The sequence below is a fragment of the Muscardinus avellanarius genome, assembly GCF_963383645.1.
Source record: "Muscardinus avellanarius genome assembly, chromosome: 2".
Classification (NCBI taxonomy): domain Eukaryota; kingdom Metazoa; phylum Chordata; class Mammalia; order Rodentia; family Gliridae; genus Muscardinus; species Muscardinus avellanarius.
The window spans coordinates 139,076,833-139,091,034 of NC_137787.1; positions in this window are offsets into that span (position 1 = coordinate 139,076,833).

The window sequence follows — 14,202 nt, forward strand, 5'->3', positions numbered from 1 at the left end:
TGTCCTGTCAGCTCCCTGGTGATGCGTCCTCACAGGCCCACCCAATACTGTTTGCAATGATCCCTTTGTCTCCTCTCAGTTCTGACTCATAGGATGGAGGGGGCCCCCAAGGAGAGAGCACCTGAGAGGTTTGAAGGACTTGGCCATCTTCCATCTTTGACTTCACCAATAGGGGGCGCCATTGATGACTCTGCAACCATTGTCACCTCAGATTCCATCTGGATAGTCTCTGGGAGCTGCTCCCGGGAACCAAGTTCCAGGCGGAGATTTGTGTGTGATGAGTTACTTCTCTTGCTGCTTTTAAGAATCTGTCTTTTGGTAGTTTGACTATGATGTGTTTAGGTGTGGATCTCTTGAGTTTTTCTTTTGGAGTAGGTTGGGATTCTTGGATATACAAATTTTATTTCATTTTTTATCAAATTTGAGAAAGTTACTGGCCATTATCTTCAAATATTTTTCTTCCCTTCTCTCTTCTCTCCCTCTAGGATTTATATGATGCTTATGTGTGTAGCCTGATGGAGTCCTACAGGTCTCTCTCTGAGGCTCTATTCATTTTTCTTCTTTTGTTTTTCCTGCTTCTTAGAATGGATAATCTTGATTGACTTGTTTTCTGAGTCATGGACTTTTTTCTGTCAGTCCAGTCTTCTGTTGAGCCCCTTTATTTAGTTTATTTAGTTTTTCACTTTGTACTTGTGGGTTTTTTTTCACATAGTGGAATCTTTACTGCAGTCCGTCAAATTAATATATCCATCATCTCACATAGCTACCTTTTCTGTGTACTTATGCCAAGAGCACCCACAATCACCCACAAGGCAATACAATTATATTTCTAGAATCAGTCACCCTACATATCTGCAATTTTGGATCTTTTGACTTACTTCTTCCCATTTTTTTCCTGTCCTACACCCCTCCTAGAAACCACTATTCTATTCCATTCCTATGCATTTCACTCTTTTTTCTTTTTATATCTCAGATGCCTGGCCTAAATGGAAAGTGGGGCGGGCATGGTGGACGATGGTCTCCAACACAAGGCTCTGGGTTCCATCTCCAGCACACAATGGAAAAGGAGGGAAAAGTCTAGAAAGTAATCACACACTGATTCATGCATTCAGAAATTTGAGGTTGAGATGGAGTTAGTTTAGATGGGCTGATGAAATATCTTATATGAAACCTTGAAATCCTCAGTGATTCATGACTCATAAAATATTGCCTATTCTAGGCAAAACTTACAACCTCTGGAGGACATAGCAAATAAGATTCCTGTTGCCGAATGTTGGAGGACAAAGCATATTGATTCTCTACATTGATGAGCTCACAGAATTGAAAAAGATGCACACAGGCACTTAGCACCAAATCATGTTCGCTCAAGATAGGAAATTTAGCCTAAATTTTGTTCAATGTTATTACTTTTTGAATAACATTATCATTCTTGTCAATTTTTGTTTTGTTTTGTTTTTATTTTTTAGTGGTACTGGGATTTCTGGAAACACTTCTACCTCCGGGCTACACTTCCAGATACCTATTTTTTATATATATATTTTATTTGGAAACAGGGTCTCTTAAGCCAAAGAGGCTGGCTTCGAACCTGTTGCAATCCTCCTGTCTCCGCCTCCCAAGTGCGGGAATTACAAGCATGTGCTACCACGCCCTGTATTCTTGCCAATTTTTAAAGCAATATGTGTCCATTGTAAAGAAAAAAGAGTGAAGACGAAGAAGAAAATTTGCTTATTTATTTTTTGGTGGTACTGAGGTTCCTGGAAACCCTTCTATGTCCAGGCTACACTCCCAGACCTATTTTTATACTTTTTTTTTTTTTTTGAGACAGGGTCTCTTAAGCCAAAGAGGCCAGCTTTGAACCTGCGCGATCCTCCTGTCTCCGTCTCCCAAGCACGAGGATTACAAGTGTGCAACACCACGCCAGGCTGAAGAAGAAAATTTAAATCGTCCATAATCCCAATACTCGGGGGCGATCACTGTAAACATTCTTCTAGCATTTTTCCCGTGCTTATGGCCACATAGATCCTCAACAGTTGGTTTTATGCTGTGTATACCGCTTTGTGACTTGCTTTTCCCTGTAAGAATATCATCACTAACATGTCTCCATTTCTTTAAATACTTTGGAGAACATGATTCTTCATAAATTCAAGAGTGCACATTTCCCTAATTGGGAAAATTAATTTACTCTATTAGGGATGTGTTATTTTTCCAGACGGGTAGGTCAAGCCAGGAAATTGCTCCCAGATGAAAACAATGGCAACATGATCAATCATGCGTGCCTGTGGTCCCAGCCTTTGGACTGAAAGAACAGCATTCCTTCCAGCAGCACCGACCTCGGACGGGGATTGTCCCCTGGAAGCAGGCCTTGGGAAAGCAGGGACTTGGTCTTGTTCACTGTTCTATCCACAATACCCACAGAAGGAGCTGAAACTCAGCAGAAAAAGACTAACTTAGACAACAGCCAAGGGAGTGAATAAACTGATTGCAGACAAATGTAAATGGCTCTTAAATTCATGAAAAAATTCCAAGCCACACTTTTAATTAGAGAAATGAAGTTGAAAGTACATTTTGTATTTCTTACCTGTCAGGTTGGCAAAGAAAATTTTGACAATACATTTTACGAACAAAGATGTAAGAAAATAGGTCATGTTCTACAGCACTGGTAGCGATACAAAAATTTATAACCCCACATAGGGAAATTTGTCAGTAACTAACAAAATGACAGGTGCATTTACTTTTTGATCCTGCAATTTCATTTCTAGATTATGTTTGGCATATACAGCTCTTTAAGTACAAAATGACACCTATAAAGATTACTCATTGTAGTACTGTCTGTATTCCAAAAGAATGGACACAATCCTATTTTGCAGTAACAAGGAAAGACATAATTGAATAAACTATAGTCCATCCACACAGCAGAGTACTATGCAGCTGCAAAATATGAATATAAAATGTAATCTAAGAAAATGTAAAATAAAAAATTAACTGGGTGTGGTAGCATACACCTGTAATCCCAATTTGAGAGGCTGAGACAGGAGGATCACAGGTTCCAGGCTGGCCTCAGCAACTTAGCAAGCAAGGTCCTCAGCAATGTAGTACAACTCTGCTTCAAAATAAAACGTGAACTATGGCTGAGGGTGTAGCTCAGTGGTAGAATGCCCCTGAGTTTGATCCCCAATAATACACATACACACACACACGTAAAATAAAAAATGTAGGGCCGGGCGTGGTGGCGCACGCTTGTAATCCCCGCGCTTGGGAGGCAGAGACAGGAGGATCGCGCAGGTTCGAAGCCAGCTGCGTGCGCTGGCTTAGGAGACCCTGTTTCCAAATAAAAATGTAAAAAATAGGTCTGGGAGTGTAGCCCGGAGGTAGAAGGGCTTCCAGGAACCCCAGAACCACCAAAAAATAAAAAATAAAAAATAAAAAATGTAAAAGTCTCATACTCATTTGGAGAAATTTTCAGAATATACTAAGAGAAAAACAAGGTATAGAATAGTGCTGTACTTTGTGTAAGGCAGAAAATACATTTCTATGTATTTGCTGATAGTTGCATAAAGAAATGCTTGAATGCAAACACTAACAAAAATGGGTTATTTATGGGAGAAACTCTTTTTTTTTTTTTTTTGGTGGTACTGGGGGTGGAACCCAGGGGCTTTCTACCTCTGGGCTATTTTATATTTTGTATAAAATATAAAATAGACCTAGACCTATTTTATATTTTACTTGAAAACAGGGTCTCACTAAGTTGCTGAGAGCCTCACTAAGCAGCTGAGGCTGGCTTCGAACCTGCGTGATCCTCCTGTCTCAGCCTCCCAAGTGTGGGGATTACAAGCGTGCACCACCATGCCCAGCAGGAGAAACTCTTGAAAGGGCAAGAGTTTCTCTGTGAACATCTTTCTAGAAAGTTTTGGTATTTGAATAGTGTAAATACAGTGCCTACTTCAAAACATCTTAAAATTGGGGGAAAAACTCACCTAAACATAACAAGACATTAAATACATACCATATCCATAGACAGGAAAGATTCATTTCAAGTGATTTTTAGAACACAGAGCTCCAACTCTATATATATGTTCTCAACTTATGATGGGGTTACATTCTGATACTCCCACAGCAAGCTGAAAAGCCACCTCACACCCAGCTACTGAGCATCCAAGCTCAGCAACACAGCACACCACAGAGCTTCAGTTCTTTTCCTTGTGATTGTAGAGCTGAACGAGGCGCTGTGATCACCACCGCTGCCCAGTATTGAGAGAGAGGGTTGAACCACATGTTGCTGGTCTGAGAAAAGGTCTAAATGTAAAATTCAAAGTAGTTTCTTCTGAATGCATATCACTTTTACAGCACTGTAAATTTCAATCATCAAATCATTGTAAGTCAAGAAATGTGCATGCCGCTTTAGCAAGATGTACTTTAAAGACAAAAATAACTTCAAAGAAATCTGAAACTTCAACTCAGTAATTTTATTTTTATAGCAGTGCTGATTATTCTGAAATATTCTTTTTATTGTACAATAAAGCATATAAGCATTTATTAATAATATTAAGAATCATCAAGATTTCCATTGTAAAAGAAAAGGGATCCAATTATAAAAATTAAACAGATCATGATAAAATGCTATAACACCGAATCTAAATTTAAAATATCAAAATAAACTCATGATTTTTGGGGGGGGCAGTACTGGGCATTGAACCCAGTGGCATTCTATCTCTGAGCTATGCCCTATCCCTATTTTTTTCTTCTTTATTTTGAAACAGGGTCTCAAAGAGTTGCAAAGGGCCTCACTAAGTAGCTGAGGCTATCCCAGCCTCACAAATGCTGGAATTAGAAGTGTGAGCCACCACTGAACTCATGATTTAAAGAAAACATATACAATAGAGCTCTGTATAATGAAAAGGACTGGTAGCAACATTGTCACTGAAGCAATGTATATCTCTTGTACACAGGTCTTAGACTCTAATACTTGGTTCCCACAAGAGGAACCAAGATTCCCTGATAAGTGACTGCTTCTAGGCACAGAAGATGGAAAGTACACAGTGAACCTGGAAAGCAGGGGCACTTTCCCGTCTAGTCAAAACAATACAGGAGCCAAGTATGCTGACACATGCCTGAAATATCAGTACCTACAAGGCTTAGAGGAGGATCACAAGTTCAAGACCAGCCTCAGCAACTTAGTGAAACCTTATTTAATTAATTAATTAATTAATTTGTTTGTTTGTTTGTTTGTTTTTGGTTGTACTGGGGTTCCTGGAAACCATTCTACCTCTGGGCTACACTCCCAGACCTATTTTTTTATTTTTTATTTGGAAACAGGGTCTCTTAAGCCAGCGAGGCTGACTCTGAACCAGTGCAATCCTCCTGTCTCTGCCTCCCAAGCACAGGGATTACAAGCGTGTGCCACCACACCCGGCATTGAAACCTTATTTTAAAATAAAAAAAAGAACTGGGGTGTAATTCAGAGGTAGAATGACCCTGGGTTCAATCCCCAGTATATATATATGACATAGGCATCTATTTTAATGGAATCGCCTTGATAGATTGTGAGAATTTAAGCACCAAAAAAAGAATGTCTATAGATTTCTATTTGAAATCCATGGAATCTAAGAGTTTGTGAGTCCATAATCATAAAAGAGAAAGAAAAAAACATATGTCACCATTTAAGGTGACAATTACATTGTTTTTTTGAAATAGAGTCTCACTAGGTTGATGAAAGTCTCACTACTTGCTGAGGATGGTCTTGAACCTGTGATCCTCTTGTCTCAGTCTCCAAAGTACTGGGAGACAGGCATGCACCACTATGTCTGGCTACTTAGAGCTATTTAACTTTTTCCTTGAAAATTTTTAAATTGAAAAAACACTTGAAAATTAAGGAGAAAATTGAATAATACAAAATAGTCCCAGGTGATGTGGGGAAGGTTTGCTGGAGAACCCAGACTGATGTATGTAGAAAGAGTGACAGACACACAAAAAAGAAATCATTTGACATACCTACTAAATGATAGATTTAAAAGGTGATCCAGTGGTCTTGAAAGCACTAGATGCATGGTCAATGGAGAACTAACTACATGTTTATATTGTCCCACATTAACGCCACATAGACCAGGTCTTATCTCTAATGAAATGTACCGCTGGTTGACAGGGAGATCAGGCCAGCATGTGTCTCCAGTAGTTAGGTGAACTCCGTGAAGGGTAGATCCACCAAATACACATGCCTCTTCAGAGGACACTGTCCGGTGGCCTGCAAACTGGCCTCATCAGTCTGCATTTTACATGAGAGCCCCGACTGAGAGCGCTGGCTGAGCCCTGTCAACCCCAGGACTGAGAGCCATCTATCCTTGCAATTCGACTTTCATTCAATTCTAACATCATTTCCCTCAGGTGACCTTTATGAATAAAGGCTATAAGTGAAATGGTCCAGACTCTGGTCCCAGAGTGGGACTCTGGGCCCCACTGTCTGGTTTAAATTCAGTACACTTGCCGGGCGTGGTGACGCACGCTTGTAATCCCAGCATTCTGGAGGCTGAGACTGGAGGATCATTGTTCGTGGACAGCCTCAGCTATTTAGTGAGGCCCTCCACAACTCAGTGAGACCGTTAAAAAAAAAAAAAACTAAATTCGTTACACGTTTAGTAACGAATTTAAACTACTTAATCTCCGCATACCTCATGCTACTCATCTGTGAAGTGAAGACGTTAGCAGCACCTACCTCGCTCTGAGCGGATTTTCAGCCCCAGTCTCCTCTGCTCACCCCTAGAGTATCCGCGGTTTTCACTGTTGGTTGCCTGTCTCTGGCTTCCCTGCCCATCACCACCACCTTTCTATGGTCTCTGATTTTTTACTCCTCTATGGCTTCTGTAACTAATTTCCCATATCATAATCCCCTCTGCTTTCTTTCTTTTCTTTCTTGTTATTATTTTTTTTTCCAGTACTGGAGATTGAACCCAGGGGCATTCTATCTCTGAGCTACACCCCCAGCCCTATTGTTTTTAATCCCCTTTTCACTAAGTTGCCCAGGGCCTTAATAGCTGAGGCTGGCTAAGAACCTGGATCCTATCTCAGCCTTCCAAGCACGGATCCTTGATCCTTGGACTGAAACACTCAGAAGGTCGGTTCCTGGCTTCTGTGTTCCAGATCCCACTGCTGACGTGGGGAATTCTTAGACCTCTGCCCCGGCGGCTCACAACCACTCCGCTTTGACTGGCTCAGCGTGAGGTGTGGCCTAGTGTAGTAAAGATTCAGGGCCTCCCAAACCTCAGGTGCTCCAGCAGGCCCCTCCCTCCTGCCCCGCCCAGCCCGCGGGGTGTGAAGGGCTCAGCTTGGACTCCGAGCTGCAAGCCTGGCAGGGCCAGGGCTACAGCGAGGCGCCAGAGGGGCCCAGGGCACCCGATTTACGGAGGTTTCACTCCAGGGCCCCTAAGAGCAGAGGTGGCCTTCCGAGGAGCAACTACTTACATTTTGTGTAACAGGTGCCTCACCCTAGCCCAGCCCCTCTCAACTGGACCTTCCCATTAAAACAATAGCTTAGGATGCCAGTGTTAGAGGAAGCCCCCCCCCCTTTTTTTCTTATTTATTTATTTATTTATTTATTTATTTATTTATTGTGGTACTGGGGATGGAACTGAAACCCAAGGCATTTTCTACCTCCGGGCTACACTCTCAGACCTATTTTACACTTTATTTGGAAACAGGGTCTCACTAAGTTGCTGAGAGCCTCACTAAGTAGCTGAGGCAGGCTTCGAACCTGTGTGATCCTCCTGTCTCAGCCTCCCAAGTGCGGGGATTCCAAGCCTGCGCCACCATGCCCAGCTGGAGAACGCCTTTAACGGCATATGAGTCCACCGCTTCTCAAAGTGTGATTCATGGAACATCCACAGGAGACTTAGCAAGGTCTAAAATGCAGATTCCTGGGCCCGAAGCCCAAACCTACAGGCTCAGAATACTCGGGAGGTGGGGCAGAAACCTGCCTTTTAATAAAGGGTATGGGGGCACTTTATACATTAGCTGCTGAGAACATCTGCCATGGAATGCTTACTTGCAATACATTGGTCTGCTCCAGGCCTAAGATGACAGCTGTTGAAAGTTTATTCCGCAGGCCACGATTCTACCACCTGTAAGTCCTCTTCTACGTGGCAGTTCCCAAGCGCGTAGGCACCTCTCCTGGCCCCGCTTGGAGTCGCTCACCCTCTTTACCGAGCGGTCCCTGTTTGTCCTCTCTCCCCCGCGTGCCGCGAGCACACGCGGAGAGCAAGAAGTGGGGAGAGGCGCCTCCCGGCAGACGCCGAAAGGAAACCTTTCCAGCCCGGATTCCACTTCCCGGCGGCTCCGCTGCCCCCTGGCGGCCATGGCAGGTGCTGCAGCGGCTCGGCGCTCCGCGAGTGCGCGTGGGAGTGGGCAAAAAGACAGCCCGCCCCTTGGAGGAAAAGCAGGAGAGAGCCGCGAAGCGAGAAAGAGAAAGAAAGCGAGAGGAGGGAAGGAAGGCAGCCTCCAGGGAAGAGGAGCCCCGCAGATCTGGCCCCGCACCAGCCGGATCCCGCGTGGCAGAGCCTGCGGGCTAGCTGGGATTCGGCTCCGCGCTCCTCACAGGTGAGTGGTCAGGACAGCCCCGTGCAGCCTTAAAGTTGGAGAGACACTCCCAGCACAGGGTTTCTGGGATGCGTCCAGAGCAAGATGACAGCGTGCCGATTTATGCTTCCCCGGAAAGAAAACGACAGAATTGTAGAAGTGCTTTCCTTAATCGTGTGCAGGAAAAGAAAACCTTAATCTTCATGGAGCCCAAGAGGCGTGTTTTTTTCGTGGAGAGAACCATCCTAAAGAAACCATGAACTGCAGGGTGAAATTGAGGGTGGTTGGAAACCACTTGCTAACTACAGAGGCAAGGTGGGGGTCGCAGAAATTCCCTCCAGGTCTTACCTGGTGGGTCTCTGTGCAGGTGGCTTTGACTTGGTTATTTTATTTTATTTTATTGTGGTACTGGGAGTGGAACCCAGGGGATTTTCTACCTCGGGGCTATACTCCCAGATGTGTTTTCTTCTTTATTTGGAAACAGGGTCTCCCTAAGTTGCTGAAAGCCTCACTAAGTAGCTGAGGCTGGCTTCGAACTCATGCGATCCTCCTGTCTCAGCCTCCCAAGCGTGGGGATTACAAGCATGCGCCACCTCGCCCAGCGACTTGGTTATTTTAAAAGTGTGGTACTTGGGAGACTGAGATAGGAGGATCACAGGTTCAAGAACAGCCTTAGCACCATAACCTGACCCTTTTGCAAAACAACAACAAAAAATTGTTTTTAAAGGTTAGAGGTGTAGCTCAGAGATAAGATGCCTCTGGGTTCAATCTCTCATAACAGCACCAAAAATCAAAAGTGCGGTAGAGCTCAAAGGAGGGGCGTTTTTCACTTCATAGAAACAAAACAGTGAGGGGATCCTAGGGGGGTGGTAGAATCACTCTGGTGCATAGTAGGTATGCAGTAACCTTAACTGAAGTCTGCTAAGGAAATACTTAGAAGAGGAAACCGCACAGGATACCTAGAGAGCTCCAGGAAAGAACAGACTGTGTCCTGAGCACCCAGCACTGAGGCCTGTTAGCACCTGCCTTTGGAGGAACAAGTATGGAGACAGCTAATGGTGGACAAACTCACTGTCATTCAACATCAAGCAAAGAGGTGGGCCCCTCACATCTAATTTAATTAAGTTAATTAATTAATTTAATAATTTGATTTACCAAGCCAGTCACTCAGAACACAATCACCGGGGCAAAGAGGTGTTCTTGCTTCAGGTTAGAGCTTTGGGTGAAAAATCACTAGTGCTTAATACTGAGGAGATGCTAAGTGTGAAAGCTGAACTCTCCCATTCAAGCTCAGTGTTGATTTCCATGATGCATTTTAAGGTCTAAGAAAGTAATATTCTACAGATTTGAACACTAAAACTAGGAATGTTAGACAGATACTAGAAAGAATTTCTCAAATTCAGTGCTACTGCTATTTTGGACTGCATAATTCTCTGTGGTGGGGGCTACCTTGTTCCTTGTGGGATTTTCTAAATTTTATTTTTATTGTTTTCTGGTGCTGGGGATTGAACCCAGAAGGACTCTACCTCCGAGATACACCCCAGCTCTATTTGATATTTGATTTGGAAACAGTGTCTCACTGGGCTGCTTTGAGCATCACTAAGTTGCTGGTCCTTGTTGGACTTCTAACAGCACCTCCAGTCCCTAGTGTCTGCAGCCCCCTCCCCAGCCAAAGCCATGAACATTTAGCAGTGTCCCCCAGGGAGGCAGATCCGCCTGGTTGAAAGCCCCTCCGATACATCAGTTAGTCTGAACACAGAAAGTATATTGAGAATGTCACTTAGCAATTACCTGTTAATTTCCTTCCTGTCCTTTATCACCGAGCCTCTTGGAAAGAAGGAGCAGGGGCTGTTGTCACTTCCCTCACTGACACAGAGGGAAGTGTGCAACATGCGGTCGGATCACAGCCACACGCGGGACGGGCAGTCACTGCTGGGCCCTCTGGAAAGAAGGTGTGATGAGGCTGGCACTCTTGTACTTAGCTGGTGACACTGTAACTAGCTACAACTCCCTTTGGAAATTATTATTATTATTATTATTATTATTATTATTATTATTTGCTGGGATGCTGGGAATTGAACCCAGGGGCATTCTACTGCCAAGCTTCATCCCCAGCCCTATATTTTTTATTCTTTATTTTGATACAGGGTCTCACTAAGTTGTGGACGGCCTCACTAAGTAGCTGAGGCTGGTTGCAAACCTGCGATCCTCCTGTCTTAGCCTCCCAGGTACTGGGATTACAAGCATACACCACTATGCCCAGCTGGAAATCAATTTTATATCAAAATTTTAAAAATTATTCATTGTTCTAATTATTATTATTATTGAATCCTATGCCTAATTATTCTAAGGAGCTATATAATACGTAAGAAAGCAATCTTCATAAAAAGATATGTCTCTTAGGATTATAATCATAATAGTGAAAAATGACAAGTAAATATCCAACCACAAGCTAGTGTGACATAGCCAAGGCTGTGGAATATGGTGCAGCTGTGAAAATAATAATTATGAAGAGTAATAGAAAAAAACTTCTTAGGTTAAAAGGTGAAGTGTTCATTTAACATGCCGAATGCCTGATGATCGCAGCATCTAAATGTGTATGTGCGTGCTGTGTTCGCTTTTCATGGCTATGACTAAATACCTGACAGAAACAACTTACAGGAAATAGGCTTTATTTTGAGAGAGATTCCAGAGGTTTCAGTCCAGGGTCAGCTGGCTCCAGGGAGAACCGCCATAGTGGAAGGGTGTGGTGGTACAGGAAAGATGCTCATCTCCTGGCAGCCAAGAAGCAGAGAGAGAGAAAGGGGCCGAGGGCAGGAAACACCCTTTCCGGCCACGGTCCCCCATGACCTGTTTCCTCCAGCTAGGGCCCAGCTCCCAGTCGATCACTCAGCCCCCAGCGGATAATCCACTGAAGAGGTCAGAGCCCGTGTGATCCAGCCAGTCTCCCAGAGCCACCTCTGGACTCGTGTCTCTGGGGACCCCAGTGTCATGCCCAGTGCACAGACAGATACACTTACACGCGTGTGTTTTCCCACGATGCTGGGGATCAAAGAGGGCTCCGCACTTGCTAGGCTAACGCTCCTCTGGTGAGCTACAGCCCAGCCGTACATAAGAAGCTGTAAGTTATAAAGGTAATGCTCATGGGGGCGGAGGAGAGTCAGGTAATACTAGGGTAGGAAGAGCAAATGAAAATATTTTGTGCGCCTGCCTCTAACACTGTTCTTCGTGCCCCGTCCCCTGTGCCCATTTCCCTGTACCTGTCTCCATAGGGAATGACTACTAACGGGTTGGGTGAGTATTCTTCTGATCTTTTCCTATCCATTTCCATATATATGCAGACATTGTCACATGAATGAAATTGCATAGTATATGCATATTTATATAGGTTATATATGCAAATTGCATATATGCATATTCAATTTCATATATATGTATCACCCTACCTACAATCATTGTGATGGGTTGTGCTGATTTGCCCTCCAAGGAAGTGTCACCGTTACAGTCTCATAAACAATGCACCCTTTGCCTTGTTCCCTTCCTCCCTCAAAAATCCTACACGGCTTAATCTTTGTCAATACACCAGGTAGAAAATGACGCATCATGGTTGTTTTAGTGAACATTGCATTTCTTGTAAGTGAGGTGGGACACAAGATAATGAGGTCACCAGCCAGCGTTTGGGACTCTTGGCGGGAATCCCGTCTCCCCTTCCTGGCTGGGAGCCGGTGCTCGGTCCCGTCACAGCCGGCTGCCTGTCTCTTAGGGAACATTCTTTGAGGCGTGGCAGGATTCACAGCACATCATTCTTTTCTTAGTTCTCATCCATCTTGCTGGTTTATGAAAATAAAGAGCTGGCAGGAGTCAGAGCAGTGTCATTTATAAAATGAATCTAATAACCTGTTCTGTGGGCTGCCACCTCATTAGGTCTGGCATTATCCCCAATAAGGAGATTTTTTTTTTTAAATTGATGCTTCTATCATTATTTGCAGTTAGTGGCTAAAGAGATCTATCAATATGAAATACTTAAATTTCAGAAAGTCTATAGTCAACCCTATGTGGCTTTTTCCCCCCCTGGTAATGGAGATTGAAACCAGGGGCAGTCTATATCTGAGCTACACTCCTTGCCCTACTTCTTCTTTTTTTTGAGGGTCTGGGGGTGGAACCCAGGGGCATTCAACCTCTGAGCTACACCCCCTGCTCTTTTTTTTATTCTTTATTTTGAAATAGGGTCTCACTAAGTTGTAAAGAGCCTCACTAAGTAGCTGAGGCTGTCCATGAACCGCGATCCTTCAATCTCAGCCTCCAGAATGCTGGGATTACAAGCGTGCGCCACCACGCTGAGGGCTTCAGTGTTTCCAAGTCTGGTCACGAACCTGCGATCCTCCTGTCTCAGCCTCCCAAGTATTGGGATTACCAGTGTGCACTGCCACGTGACTTTTTGTAGTAAAATAGAGTTCTTCAAGACTCACAGGAAGCTGAAGCAAGAGCACGCCATGATTGCGACATAGAGAAGGACAGATGGTTTCCACAAAGCTACTGTGGATTTAAAGACCAAGTGTCTTGGGTTGAGGTTATGAGAGAAACAATTCACCCTGTTTCAAAGCAGTGTATACACCTGTGACAAGTCCATGGTATGAATACAATTAGTCCTCGAGTCTCCTCCCTGTTATTCCTGGTTGTGATCTGAGAAGATAATGTTGTAGCCCATAGCCAAAGGATGTGAACTCCACACCATCCTGAAAAGAAAGTTTCACCACTTCTAGCTGTTGCCTCCAAGGTACCCCGTCCTGTGCTGTGGAACCCGCTGCTTCTACAGTGCCGTGAGGGCCCTTCAAGAGAGCAGGGGTGTGTCGTGTCTGGGCTGAGATGTAGGGAGAGAGGCGCTTTTTTGTAATGTAGCCAGGGACACAGCATGTGTGGCTTCTCTCCATAAACCCTTTGGTCTTCCAGCAGACAGAGCAGAGGCTCCCTAGGATGGAGAGGAACGATCTCTGTGCTGGAACACACGACGCACCCCCTCTGTACTTAAGATACCTCCTCACCCAAGGGCGAGCCCAGCAACCACCAAGAGGACCCTGGACAGCCGGACCCACCTGCCCCTTTAGGGAGCTGGGCTTGTCCTCGGTACGGGAAGAGCTGTTTCCGTGCAGAATTTCAAGTGCTTTGTTTATGTGGCACTGCTGTGGTCATTGACTGCACTAAGTGTGGGCCCAGCGGTTAATCTGTAATCCATACAGCAACCAGCTGTCGATGACTAGGGCCCCCTTCTATTTAACAGAAGGACATGCATGGGACCGACCCCCGACAGGCCAGAGAACTATTCTAATTGCTTTTTTTAAAGACATCATTTGTTGGAGTGCTATGATTAGCTATTACAATGGGATTCCTTGCTATGTGTTTGCACATGCACATAAGCAATTTCATTTCCCAGCACCTCCCCTTTTCCTCCCTACATCTCTGTTTTCCTTCCTCTACTTGGCTGGTCTCCCTTTCCCTCTTTTCTTTTCTTTTTTTTTTTTTTTTTTTTTTTTGTCTCTCTAGCTTCCACAGAAGAATAAAACATACATCCCTTTACTTTTTTTTTTTTTTGGGTACTGGGAATTGAACCCAGAAGCATTTTATGTATGAGCTACACCCCCA